The 14,973-nt window shown below is 37.9% G+C and overlaps 1 protein-coding gene and 1 long non-coding RNA gene across 6 annotated transcripts in view; one reads left to right on the top strand and one right to left on the bottom strand.

The window, feature by feature from the left end:
- Nucleotides 1–8,594, bottom strand: part of LOC106939445 (uncharacterized) — a 19,165-nt gene extending 10,571 nt beyond the window's left edge. Inside the window, exon 1 of the long non-coding RNA XR_001422846.1 lies at nucleotides 8,307–8,594. This is a non-coding gene — a long non-coding RNA (uncharacterized LOC106939445). The remainder of the gene's footprint in view (nucleotides 1–8,306) is intronic.
- Nucleotides 1–14,973, top strand: part of lrrc4ba (leucine rich repeat containing 4Ba) — an 80,055-nt gene that overhangs the window by 14,739 nt on the left and 50,343 nt on the right. Inside the window, exon 1 of one of the 5 annotated variants that reach the window (XM_015021833.1) lies at nucleotides 11,020–11,093. The exons of 3 other annotated variants lie outside the window; for them this stretch is intronic. The gene's annotated coding sequence lies outside the window, so the exon portion shown is untranslated. One more of the 5 variants, XM_015021832.1, reaches the window with a different exon arrangement.

The raw sequence follows: 14,973 nt of genomic DNA, 5'->3' as shown, positions 1-14,973 counted from the left end.
AAAATTAGTTAACTGGATTTGTAGCCATTATTTTGTGCCCATGTGGCTGGACACCACATGGCATGACAAACCGGATCGAACCGTTATACCTAGGATTTCTGTTGGCTAATGTGTCTCAGGTTTTGAAAATGGGCCGACAACTCCTGTAGTATGCGCTGGACATTACACTAAGGAAATAGGAAGGGAGGGTCAGTGGAAAGGCGACCAGTATGAAGGCATACGAAGGTTTTAACCTCCTCAAGCAACTCTGTCTGTAATCTTTGGATAACGAGCTACAGAGAAACAAACAAACCTGAAAATTAAATCTGTCAGCTGTTTTTGTACTTCCTTTTTGGTTTCTGCTGCCTTTAAAATCACTGCACAGATTATTGGCAGTAAGTTCATAATTTTGGTATCTGGAAAGTGAGCCTTTTCCAGAATCTCCAGAATGTAATGGCACAAATCAGCAGGCACTTCTCGTTACCTAGCAACACCCCAGTGAAACCCACCCGTTTCCTAGCAACCACAGTGGAGCTCCAGCACATTTGGTCAGCTGGTTTAACCACTATATGCGCTTTACAATGGCTGCTGGAAAAGACAAGTGTTTTGTTGTGTGACTTACCATCCAGAAACCACTTGCTGCGTTCTTGTTGGTTGTGCAGGAGGCTCCAGTTCTACTTTTCAAAGTTCTGCAGTTGTATAAGGCCAGTAGCAGCTTTTTTGGATTTAAAGTGACAAGAGGCCCTAAAGCAGCTCATTCTGAATTGAGCAGACTGAAATCTGATTATCTAAGAATGATTTTCTGCAAAATATGTTGCAAACGTGTTTTTTATCACCTGTAGACCTATCCTAACTTGTTAAAGGAAGCATAATAGGTCACCTTTAAAACACATGGTACCACATGTTGCGCTGAATCCTCACAAATTAAATGCCAGCTGAGCCATTTCAGTCATTTGAGGGTTCAGGCCAGGCTGCTCTTTCATTTCTGTGGCACATCGCTTGACCAATGAGCTCGATGAAAACAAGCAGGCAGGTTAACAGGGACATGCTAAATTACACCTGCACACCTGTTCTGCAAAGGAAGGGTGTGACTTTGAGATAACGCGCTTCCGACGCCGCAGGAGTTTCGAGCTATTAGGGATTATTTCTAGCGGAGATCGGCGAAAATCCTCCCAAAACAAACAAACGGAGTGAAAAGGGTTAGTGGGGTCATCTGAGATGGTGAATCTCTCAAATTAAAACTCGCCTTTTCCAATCTGATGAAAGAGCAGCTCGACTCTTTGTGTCCTCTGACTGTAAAAGGACAAAGGATTCAACAGGATGCATCTGTTGCTGCTTTAACAGTAGGGCTGCAACTAATGATTTTTTAAAAGTTATTGATTAATTGGTTGATTGTTATGACGATTAATCAATTATTCTGACGATTAATCGGATAGGAAAATGATATATTCTGCAGATTTTTCACTTATTTTGTAAAACACTAGAAATATGTTTTTAAAATTCAAACAAACAAATCATTAAACTCCTTTTTAAAATAAAATTAATATTTTATCGCCTAAAATGCAACAACAGAACATTCCTGTAGTGAACCATTGACCTTTTGTTGTTAAGATCGGATCTGCATTCTTTGTGAAAAGCTCAGCCCTTTCTGCTTGACTTAACATCAAGACAGTGTATGGATCATTTGTTGACTATTTATTGGGTTAACTCATCAATAATTCAATAACAAAAGGTGCTTAACAGGTGTTATTGTATTTTTTATAGAATTTGAACCGGGTAAAACTAAAATTGCCACTGGGTTGAACATATTTGTAGACAAAGAAGTTGTTTTTTTTAATTTGTAATGAAAATTATATATTTTTTGTACAGGTTCGACTTAATTACTGCTCTGAGTCTGTTCTTTGAGCAACAACTGGCCTTGTTTGAGTCTGTATACGTCAATTAACGATTAATTAATTACTAACTTAGTTGATGATTATCCCAATAATCAATTAATCATGATTAATCTGATTAATCATCTCAGCCTATTTAAAAAATATTGAAAACAGCCGTGAGCCTAAATTTGTGTGAGCTTGCTTGTGCTTCTGCACATACAGTGACTTCTTCCACTCCTGAGAGGGATCAAGATAATAGATGACACTTGAACCGCTCTAATCAGGCCAAGCTGGTTGCTGATCTCTTCATAGAGCGAGGGTGTCAGTGATTGATGGAGGCACAACTTGCTGATGCGCACAGGTTGGAGGGTGAGGGGAGAGTCACTGATCAGCCAAAAGAGACTGGAAACTGTAGGAACAACTGCAGACTGTCCCCCAAATGAGGCTGATATTCTGCTGGAAACGATTCACCACATCCTGTTTCCTGCACACGGTGGTGGTGGAATGCTTCGCTGTGCCAAGCAAAGTAAATCCAGTAATGTGTTGCATAAACAAACGCATGATTTAGCCCCTTTGGCTAAGAATCTGCTACACTGATAAAATTTCCCCATCATTCTTTTTTATGCTGCACAGTATTCATCTTCACAAGCTGCTTCAACTTCCACACAGAAAAGTTATGAACTCTATTTTTAGTTATTAAATGTCTCATCCTAAAGAAAGCTTTTTAAATTTGTAACATCTGGGTAACCGATTATTCTATGGATTATTCTGATGATTAATCGATTAATCAATGTTTCAATTTGTCTGATTAACCATCAAACACATTTTAAAATCAAAGATAACTTGCCTCAATATAAAGGTTGTTTGTAAATAGTGACTTGATTTATGTCATGGTCTTTGGCCTTTGGGTTTTTATTCTGATGATTAATCAGTTAATCAGATAAAAAATTGGCTCTTTTTGGCAAAAAACTTATGCCTTGTTGTTTTTTTACCTTAAATTCAAAATGTATGTGTTGTTTTGCACATTTGTTTCTTATTACATTTTTAAATATGTTCTTTCAGCAAATCAGTTTTTGTGGTGAGTCTGTATACTCCTGTCAATGATTAATTGATTGCTAAATTAGTTGAAGATTATTTCAATAATCCATTCATTACAATTCGATTAATCGCTTAAGTCTTCCATAATTTGCATGTTGCATCATTTGCAGTAAGTCCACAAAAACAATGCTTTGCGTTTCATCTATGCCTGGAAGCATGAATTTTGAACTCTGGCAGTAAAAAATAAACATAAAAACATCATGAAGTTGGAATCACAAAGCTCTATGTGCTAACATTAGCATTTTAATGCTAGCAAGCTTGGTTAGTTTAGGCCACAGAACTCTGAGAAAAGCCTGATAATATGAAGAAGCACCTGGTGCTAAATTAGAGTAATATTTTTCTTCCATGATTAATTGTTGTTTTCTTATTTTATACATTAATAGTTCCATCCAGAACCTTTTTATTTCCATGTTTCTGGTACTCTCATAAATCTGACGCAAAAGCAGCATCTGCAAACAACACGGATGGATGACAAAGCTGCTTCTCTTGACCTACCGGGAATTAATTTTTGCTTCAAAAAAATGACCTGATGCGTCAATGAAAAGACTATTGTTGTGTTCCAGTTATGCTAAAAGGAATTAAAAATAATAAACAATTGTTGCTGAGCTCATATACATATTTAACCAGTAATTTAGCAGCAAAAGTGATTTTTGAAATATTGCTTATTTTGTCAGTGTAGTTTTCTATTAAACTGCAATTGATTAATTACAGACCCTGCAATTAACTCCCACTACCACATAGATAACTTTCTATTTAGTGAATGAGTGGATAATGGAAAAACAACCTCAGTTTATGTTGCACATATTGCCAAGAACTCAAACTTGGACCTTGATTTATATGTTTTTTTTGCATGATGTGCCACTATTTGATCATCAGTAACCAGGGGCCAGCAGAGCACATGTGCAGTGACCCGGCTGCTGCAGAACCGCTGTTCCCCTGTGATGGCTGGATGGGCACTATTACCCATGATTGGTTTGCCTGAGTCTCCCATCCAGGCCTGGGTGTTGGCCCTCCGGGGATCATGATGGCTGTCCGGGGCATTAATTATTGAATATAGTAGGAGGAATGGGAATGGTTAATTGCATAAAAATGAATGCTATAATCCATTGAATTGACATAATTAGAAATGGTGAGATTTCCCCTGAGGAATATGTTCTCATCATGACCAAACGTGGAGAGGAAAAAATTAAGCTGAAAAATGAACTGAGGATGCTCTTCCTTCCTCGTGAGTTTGTAAACGTCCTGGGGGAGATTTCAAACTTAGTGTGAGATTTTTTTAAAGCTGACCTACTATGCTTCCTTGAATAGCTCTATACAAAACATGTTCATTATGTTTTTTGCATAAATCATTCTGAGATAATGAGATTTTAGCCTGGTCAGTTCAGAAAGAGCTGTGTTAGGGCCTCTTGTCACTTTAAATCAGAATAATCTCCCGCTGGCCACGCCCCCCAATTCTGCATAATTAATTCTGCATAATTAAAGTTTATTGGTCCTTCAGAGAGCAAACTTATGTGATCACTTGAAAATTGCTTCCAAACAACAATATTATAATTTACAATTTAGCATCCAGGAAAAGTTATCACTATGACAGGAGTACCAACAATGATACAATTGTCTTTTCCAGCAGCCATTGTACAGCGCATACAGCAGTAAACCAGCTGATCAGCTTTATTAATTTTTTTTTTTGTTGGGTTTTGTAAGGGGACTTTGGGTTTGGGTTTTTTGAAAGGTGCCCTCTTATGAAATGTATTATACTGTTACTGTTATTATTGTTACCATATGTGCTGGAATTCTGCTTGGGTTGCTAGGTAACGGACTGGGCTTCACTGGGGTTGCTAGGTAACGGCAGTGCCTGCTGATTTGTGATGTTACATTCAAACTGATTGTTTTCCAGGCACTAAAAAACATTAATTTATTGACAAAATATATCTGACTGGCTGTTTTTTAAGTGCTTCGGTTGTTTTTAGCAGCAGCAGAATCCCAAATGGAAGTACAAAAACGTCAAAAAATGAGTGTTGATTTATATATCCTCTTTAAATAAGTTGCAGCGGCTGAGCTTGGCTGTCGGATGCCGAGTCGAGTCAGAGGAAGAGCTCTTCTCCTCTCTGTGTGTGTCAGTAAATGTGATTGGATAATGAAGGCAATCCGGCCTGACCACCCTGCGCCGCAGCTACTGCTGGCTCGGCTGCGTTACGGCTCGGAGTCTTCAGGGAGTTTGTTTCGGGTCAGTGATGGCATAAGAGCTCACTACAGCATTGCAGAGTCAGGCTGGGGCCTTTCCTCGGTTCGGTCTGCCTCGCTGACTGGCTCCGCTAGCTGCAGGCGCAACAGTAGAGTCATACTGATACTGCTATATGGCAGGCCGTTTATACATAAAATACGACTCACTTCCATTCCAGACATCTGAGAATGGTTTAAATTAGTAAATTAGGATATCTGTAACTATATTTTCACAAGACAAAATTCCTGTTTGAGATATCTCTATTTACATTATGACTAGTATAAATGACAACAGATTTACCGTTAATTTATATGGAGGCTTCAGATATCTACAATAAGTTTTTGACTATTTGAAACATATATTTCAGATACCAAGAATTATATTATGACTAGTTATAAAGTAAATTTAAGATTTTTTTGTTCTGACTAGTCCATATCCAAATTAAAGATATCTTGAATGACAAATTAATTCAAGATATCTCAAATGTATTTTTGGATAAATTCGGCTAGTTCAAATCAAATTGTGGATTTCTTGAAATCAAACAACTAGACGAAACTAAATCAGTTATAATTTTGACTAATTAAAATTCCTTTTTAAATTTTTAGATATCTGTAATGACAGCTTTTCTATTTCAGATGTCTTGAATTAACATACGGTCTAGTCAAAACATTACAGATTTATGTAGCTTATTGAAATCTTAAAACAATAAAGATAAAAAAAAATAGGAAAAAGTTTTGGGAAATGCACCATTTCAGCTTGGGAATGGGTGGACAGGAGCACTTTTAGCTTTTCAAAACATTTTTTATTGTGTTTGTTGGAAGGATTATTACAGATTAATTTGAGATTTCTTGACTAAATCTCTTTCAGTTTTCAGTGCAAACATCCCAGTGGAACAGAAACAAAACTAAACTTTCATTTTTTATGTTAAAAAGGAATTCAGATATCAAAAAATGTACTTTCAATTAGTCATAATTATGTTTGTGATATCTAAAATTGCAATTGCGGATGTGTGACCCTTAAAATGACAAATTTGAGATACGGTATTTTAATCTGTCAAAATGTAATTGAAGATATCTTGAATTATTATTCTTGCTAGTCAGAATGTGAAAGCAGAAATCTTTTTGGAAAGATGTACAAAATGTAGTGGTGTTCAGTCAAAATGCATTTTTAGACATCTGATAATCCGTAGTCAGACGAAACCGATTTTATGTTAAAAAGGCCTGCCATACATAAGCAGCTCAAGAGAGCTTTTGCGCAATTCTTAATTCAGACATCAAAATATGACATTTTGATTAGTTATAATTACATTTGTGATCTGTTTAATTGAAATTGCGGATGTGTGACCCTTAAAATGACACATTGGGTGACGTCATTTGAGATGCAGTGAAATAAATTTGCCAAAATGTAATTGAAGAAATCTTAAATTACTATTCTTACCAGTCAGAATGTGAATGCAGATATCTTAAATTATCGTTTCGGATAGTCAAAATACATTTTTAGAAATCTGGAATGTAATTACTGATAGTCGGACGAAAGAGATTTTTTGTTAAAACTGCCTGCCATAACTGCCGCTACTGATGATGACAGTACAAATATTGATGATGTAGATGGCACAAATGAGAGATAAACATGGAATTATAACCCCAGTGACCAAAGTGTGATGCTTAGCAGGTTTTTTTACTCCCCTCCTGATGCCGTTGTTTTTTAATTTAATTTCATCTCTCCGTGCTGCGTGTGATTCAGCCTGACAGAGCCAGGTTTGGTTTCCACGGCACTCTAAGAGATCACAATGAGATGCCTGGAGAGAAGCGTGGGCGCGCTGTCGCACAAGATGACACGTAATCAAATGTCCTTTTTGTATCTGCTCGGAGGTTGTTGTATTTTCGGGGGCAGCGGCGGGGGCGGCGCTGATGTCACAGCGAGATGCTGGCTCCAGAGGAGGCCGCGCAGACGTGCCAGCAGCGGCGCCAGGGGAGCCGGAGGGAGCCACGGAGGAGGCAGTTAGCAAAGCTGCATGCCGTCACTGTGATAAATCTCAGATCTGGCTGTACAATGAGGTCGATTCCTCGCACACCTTCACCGTTTGCTTCCCAGTGGCCGCTGTATTAGGAACACCTGTGCACACTGCAAAACCACAAAGTCTTACCAAGAAGTTTAGTTTCAACTGCAAATATCTTACAAGACTAGATTAACTTACAAGTAACTTTACAGTGAGATGTAGGAGCTTGTTTAAAGTAAATAACTCCTTTTTATTGATAATAAAGAGCTAGTTCTACTTGTAACAAGACATTGTGATATATATTCAATATATTCATTATATTGGTTCATCAATATTAAGGAAATACTGACTTAAAGAGGCTCCTATATCTTCCTGAAAAGTTATTTATCTTATGTCAAGAGTAATAAGATATTTGCACAATAAATTAGACAAAAATCCTTGGTGAGATTTTGTAACCAGTGTTCTCCTTCATTTGACGCACAGAAGCAAAAGAGGAAAAACGCAAAATCCTACCAGGCCTAGTTTCTGTTCAAAAACCTTGAAATAAGACAAAATTAACTTACAACCAGCTTTTCAGCAAGAAATAGGAGCTCATTTAAAGCAAATAATATCTCAATGTTATATTTTAAAAAGTTCTAGTTCCACTGGCAGATATTTTCACTCTGAATAAGTGAAATAATCTGCCAGTGGAACTAGAACTTTTTCATCAATATTAAGGAATTATTGATTTCAAACAAGCTCCAATATGTTGCTGAAAAGTTTATTTTAAATGAGTTTTATCTTATTTCAAGTGTAGTAAGATATTTCCACTAGAAACTAGACAAAAAAATCCTTGGTAATAACATTTTGTGTTTTTGCAGTGCAGTTGCTTTCCTAACACAAGCACAGAGCAGAAACTCTGCGTCTAGATGTCCTGAAACCAACTTTCTACAGTTCTAACCGAGCAGCAGAGAATATTTAAGTCAAGTTTATCTGTGCAGCACATTTCAGCAACAAGACAAGTTCAGAAAGCTTCATGCGATAAAAACATTGCACCCTAACTAATTATGAAAACACCAACAAATGCCATCTTCAGGCAAATATACATCAAATATCTTGGTGGTTCAGTGATTTAAACCTAACGTCAGAGTCTTACAGTCTCTTCTCTCAGTGTAGGGACTTTGGAGCAGGGAGGATGTTCTCTATCTTCCTGGTTTTAGTCAGAACTTCAGCAGCAGCGTTCTGGATCTGATTGGTTGCAGTAATCAATGTGACTAAATATAAACACATGGTTCTGTTTCTGTAGATCTTGTTGGACATTATTTCTTTAAACCTGGAAATGTTGTTCAGGTGATGGAAGGCCGACTTTGTGATTCTGCATCCAACTGAAGCAGCTTAATCATCAGTTATTCTGACAATTGATCGATTAAATGGATGAAAAAAATTTGGCACATTCTGTAGATTCTTTATTTAACCACTTATTATTTTATGCAATACTACAAATGCATTAACATTTTATTACCTACAATGGCACTCCTTCAGTGTACACTTGGTCGTTTGTAGCAAAGTGTATATCTGCTGCTAAAAGCTTCTTCTAACATCAACATGTGCATGATTTTTGCTTGAATTAAGGTCAATATAAAGCAAGACTGGTCTGTTGATTATTTTCTATTAACCCATTAATAATTGGATAGCAAAAGGTGATTAATATGAGATTTTTTTTAGCAGAATTTGAACCAGGTCAAGCTAAAATTATCCAACAGGTTGAGCTTTGGATAGAACATATTTATAGACAAAGACTTTTTTTTAATCTAAATGAAAAACATATTTTAGTAATTACACTTTGGCTTAATTATTGCTCTGATTGGGTTATTTTACTAAAAGGCTGCAATCACAGCCTTTTTTAGAGTCAGTTAATGATTCATTGATTACCAAATCAGTTGGCAATTATATAAATATTTGATTCATCACGATTATTGTGATTAATCGTTCCGGGCCTGTTAAAAACACATAGGCAGTTAACAGTGGGCTCCTGTGGAGCAACTTGTTCGTTTCTGCCCCTTATGTGCATGTAAATATCTGAGCAGCAGGATAATGCAACATTTAAATCTTAATTAATCTCTAATGCGTACTTCCACCATCTTAGGAACTTTATTAGGCAACTTTTCAGATCCCTCTAGTGCATTTTTTTTTTTAGAAAAAGAGACTCTGGCAAATCAGTAAAGCACGTATGGTTCCTACTTTTCTCTACGTACCTTAAACCGTCCCACAGGCCTTACAGGTGGCTAAGTCCTTGCACAGCACTTTTCCGAGTGCAATAAATATTTTTCCCCCAAATTTAATGAATACTTGTTTTAAATTGAGCAGCTGTACGTGAAAATGAGTTCGTACTGCACTCCACTGGCCTCCGCAGTCAGCAGATCGCAATCCAACGGAGAACCGTCGGCATGCGACTGTGGGATACTATTATGTAAATATGGAGCCAAACCTCAGAGGAATAGTTCCAGCACCTGGTTGAAAATGTGACATGAATATTTAAGGCGGTTCTGAAGGAAGACAGGAGTCCGGTACAGTACTTTGAAGGCATGTTTCACTGAGTATGCACAGTGTTGACTGTTGCACATTTTTCTAGCTGTTATGAGGCTTTCAGGTTCAGCTTTCATGTTGGTTTTTATGCAGACTGTTTTAATTAAAATGTTGAAAGTAGGGCTGCAACTATTTATGATTTTAATAACCAATTATTTGGTTCATCTGATAAAAAATTGCCACATTTTTAACTGATTTTTAATTACACCACCAGAGCTTATTTTATAAAATATTATTTAAAATAAACCAATAAATAAATTTTAAAAAATCAGCTTGTTTAAATAAGAGGTTAAATATTTTATTACCTAAAATGCAGTAACATAGCATTATTTTTAGTGAATTTGAATTGGGTGAAGCTAATACTATACGACCTGCAGAGTTGTGGGTAAAACATATTTACAGACAAATATGTTTTTATCTTAAATGCAAAATAATATATTTTGTACAGTTTTGGGTTAGTTAATGCTCTGAATATGTTGTATATTCCAGTTAGCAAATAATTTATTACTAGATTATTTTTAATTATTGAATAATTATTTTAGTTGTCATGCAGAAAGCTTTAAATAAAATGTTAAAACAACATTTCGAGCTAGCCTGGTAAAAACTAGCCCTTTGTTCTTCGCTTTGCGTCGTACAGAGGGTCTGGACTGGTCTGTGTTGAAGTTTTACATTTTATTCAGTCGCAAACGTTGTCATGGCAACTATGACGTTTGTAATGCGCCAGTGCGTATGAAGCTTACCGGAAGTTTCCTGCGCTGTAAACAACCAATCTTCACCGTTGTGGAGCCCAACTAGATCGCTATTGATGCTAAATAGGTATTTGGAAGTGCGACCAACACGGACTGAATGGCTTTGTTGACTTGATATTGCTAAAACTACAGGCAGACTACTTTTCTAAAACAGCGCAGAAAATAGACGTCATCGTTCACTCTGTTCGCTGATTGGTCCGGCTGAAAATCTACCGGGAAAAGCCCACACGGAGGAGCAGTGAAGGAGGATTAGCATCGAGCAGAAAGGCTAATTGTGGACGTGTGCACCTGTGGAGATGTTCAGCTGGTATTGTGACTGCTGTTTTGATCCGAACCGGGGAGATTCGGGTAGTTTTCCGGGCTCCGGCGAGCTGCGGCTCCCCGCTTTAGGAGCAGCAGAGCGGGGCCGCGGACGCCCCGAGCCCCCTCCACACCCCCGCTGACGTGACGGAGAGACGCAAGATGGTGAGTGGTTACTATGGCAGGTTACTATGGCAACCCCAGGTCTCTGCAAGAGCTTCCATTTCGCACAGCGTGGGAGAGAGATGGAGAGAGGGGTGGAGAGAAGAACCCGCAGAGAAAGAAGGGTGGAGAAACCAGCAGAAGAGGTGAGGGATGGAAATAAACACACGTTGGGTGTAGGAGAAGAAGAAGAAGAAGGAGAGGAGGAGGGAAAAGAGTGATGGAGAGGTGTGAGCGATGGGGTGAGACTGCGGATCAGAGGGCAGGAAGGCAGTGACGCCGGACCGGATCGGTGCACGTGCTGGAATGTTTCAGGTCTGGTTTGCTATCAGTCTGCTGCTGCGCTGCATGTTCCCACTCTTTATCTCCTCTTCCTCCTCCTCCTCCGGCTCGGCGGGAGACATCGTGTCGGTCTCTGTGACGGGGTCTCCATAGAGACGTCCATCAGTCAGTCGGTGTCGGTGTTTTTTGCGGGCAAAGCCTTATCGTGTTTGTCAGTGTGAGTGTTTATCTGTGCGTGTGTTAGTCGGGGTGTCACTCATAGGGAAGGCTGGGGCGAGGCCTGAATGGATGGGGGCCACGGGAGCGCTGCTTATCACGCATGCATGCACACGTTGCTTGTTTGTTTTGAAAAAGACAAGCCTTTCTACATAAAACTCTGGCATGCAGTCGGGGAACTGTAGATACACAGACAGTCGGATGCATAACAGGAGTATTTCCACCTCTGCCCTGTTGCATCAACCTACCTGAATATAGATCTTTGATCCTACATCACAAGTTTTCCTGTACAAATAGTTGATTTTTGCTCTTTTCTAGCTAGTATCTGTTGAACAGTGTTTCAGAAAGTTTTTAAGATCTTTTTAATGCAACCTTCAATAAAATTTAAGAATGAAAACTATAAATATATGTTGGTTAGGGGCATTCACACCAGCTCTGTTTAGTCCGCTTCCATTTGCCTAGAAAGTCCGGTTCGTTTGTAGAGGTGTGAACAGGCAATCGAACTCCGGTCCGCTTAAATCGATCTGGGTTTGCAGGAAGCGGACTATAGTGCAGGGCATTCTGGGTAAATACAACCAAAACAAATGAAAGAGCTAGCTGGAGGAATGATTCGTTGTCTTTACAAAAGATTTAAGAGAAATCCTACAACTGCTGAAATTTGACGCCACTCCATTTTGTTTACATTTTGTGATGAAGGAAGTTGTGCTCAGTATCTTCATCTGAGATTTTTGTGTTGTTTCCTCCAGTGGTTCTAAGTGCAGCGCCCCCACAGGCGAGGAGGGGAACAGGGTTTCCAAAGGGTTTGGTTTGTTTGACACAGTGAAAACACAGGAGCTGAAAATATAATAAATGTTGTAATTTTTGTTGCCAGTAGAACTGAGTCTATCAGGACATCAGGTGTGAAAATGTCTTACACTGCTAACCTTAACCGCCAAGCTTAGACGTTTTTTTTTTTCATATGGGTTGGCAGCAGAAGTGAGTGGTGAAACAAAAGTTGTCCAGCCAACTGGTCATAAATAAAAAAAAAGGTAGCTAGCTAGTTAGCAATGCTATAATAGCAACTATTTACCAGTACCCTGAACTACCTCGAGTCACAGAGGGTAATGGAGATTTTTGCCAAACAGAAAATGGTCCCTCCAGAATACTACAGAAGACCAAACTATTGTGAGATTTATCAAAACCTCACTGAATTTACAAGTAATTTATTTTATAATTAGTGGTAATTAGTTGTGTGAAGATATTTACAGTGTACCTTTATTTTCAATCATTTATTTTCCATAGAAAAAATGGCAGATATGATTCTGTATACTGAGCGGTGTATACTTGAGGGTCCACTGATCGAAGCTTTATCAATTAAAAACACAATATATACACAAAAGCCACATCTAAATGAACAATCAAACGAGTTGTATTGCTTGAAATGAGTTCAAAGAGAACAAGAGTTTAACAAACAGGTCAAAATAAAAATAGAAAGACTTGTTCTTTGAGTATTTTTTATTAAAAACATGATTCTGTTTAGTTGAGCTAAAGAGGCTAAAAATAAAATGTTTCTTTACGTCTGAAAATCAAAACATCTTCATCTTTAAAGCACTCATCTTCTCTTGGCATCTTTTTGTTTTCTTGCAGGATATTGAGATAAATTTCTATTCTTTGATTTTTCTCTTATTTAAATATCCAACTTGAATCCAAATTTAAAATATTGATACATATTATCCTTATTAGCGTGTTACTGGCCTTGCTTCAGCTCCGTGTGTAAAACGACATGCAGACGACCTTGCCCTCGACCTTTAACGCCTAATAAACACTTATAATTACCCTTCTAATTAGAAAGATGCCCTTGTCCTGCACTCATCCGGAGCAGTTGTGCGTGAAAGCTCAGAGTGAGGTAGACTTATCTCAATGTTTAATTTAAAAACGGCACCTGTTAGCTCTTAAGTGCTGCTGTTACGCTGCTTTGTTGCAATGCACCGACTTCTCCGGCCCAATTAGTGGAGCGGCGAGCTGTGTCCCGGTGTGTGGATGGGCTTGGAGCCAGGCTGCAGCTGTTAGATTAGCAATCACAGGTTCTCATTCTGGTGGTTCTGCATCGCCTAAACCCAGAAAAGCTTTCAACAGCACGAAGAATAAATTCTGCCTCTGCATTTTAAAACACTTTTAGATGCGTCTGTGAATGCATGTGTAAAAAATACAGTCAAGAGTTTTCCTCGTGTTGCTTTCTGTGCATTGGAGCTATAAATACATGTGATTAATATATATTTAATTGTGATTCTGCTGCAAAGTCAGAGAATTGAAAATGCTACCAAAATGTGTTAGGAGTTTCAGCAGCACAAACAACACGTTGGATGGCCGTCTTTTGAGCGGTGGCGTGGGAGGATTTATAATTGCTGTTATTGCTAAGCCCAGGATGCTTTCAGGGACTGGAAAAATTATTCTGCATTACTTTAAAAGAATAAGTAGTAGAGCGATGTTAAAAAGGGAAAGTGTGCTTGTGCCGATTTCCATAATGTGAAATCAAATCCAAACATGGTTGATTTATCTTTTTTATGCCTCTTTATTGTTTTATTATGAGGCTGATGTCAGAATATGGACCCATGGTGTGTTTATGGTCTGACATCACAATCCAAAACTATAGCACTGCATTTATAAGCAATACTTTGTATAAGATTCACAAACTTATGTTAAGAAGTTCTCTGTTATCCTAACAAGCAGAATGATGAATATTTTATATATACAAACTTATTGATTTGCTACTTTTTAATTAATTATTGTTAATATTATTTTGTTGGGGTTTTATGTGATAGAAAAATTATGCATAGTGTTAGTCTTCTTTATTGAAGAAAATCTGAACGGTGCGGTGTGCATGTTGAGAACCTCCCTTCACTGCAGGTCTTCTGGGTTTGTCTCCGTCAGCTATTTAACTAGTTAACTCATCTATATCAGGGGTTGGCATCCTTCACAACACTGACAGCCATTTTTATTCAGATTTGGTTAGCGCAACAATATATGAAAAGCTACATGAAGTTAGCAGAAAATTACTTCATAAAAGTAACATTCTTTTAAAAATGCTATGCATATGTAGCCATAAATACCCATAAAAAGCTGTTAAACCAATCTTTTTAAAATTACGTTTACATTTTACCATCAGTCATAAACATTAGTTCTGCTAATGCTAAAGTGTTAGCCTCAATTCAGATTATATCTGACTAAAATCCTCAAGCCCCAATTAAATCTTGACATTATAAATGACCTTATATTTACGTCTGTATCTAATGTTTGTGTTTTATTTTGTTCCTGTACGTTTCTTGTTTGAAATAAAAAAAACATTTTGGGCGGGGAAGAGAGACAGAGAACATGATGAGCGGAAACTGAACTGCTGCGTAAACAGTCTTCAATCATTTCAAAATGAATGAATGAATATAAACGCCTAGCTACTTGGAAGAACTCCCAATAGTAGATTATTCAACTGAAAGTTTAGAATTCATTCAGAAAAATAAACTTAGAGCACATGTGTCAAACTCAAGGCCCGCG

The sequence above is a fragment of the Poecilia latipinna genome, unplaced genomic scaffold (assembly GCF_001443285.1).
Source record: "Poecilia latipinna isolate Pla-1442-1.1 unplaced genomic scaffold, P_latipinna-1.0 Scaffold2875, whole genome shotgun sequence".
Lineage (NCBI taxonomy): Eukaryota > Metazoa > Chordata > Actinopteri > Cyprinodontiformes > Poeciliidae > Poecilia > Poecilia latipinna.
Note: the sequence above shows the minus strand (reverse complement) of the source record. Positions and strands in the feature narration are given on the sequence as shown.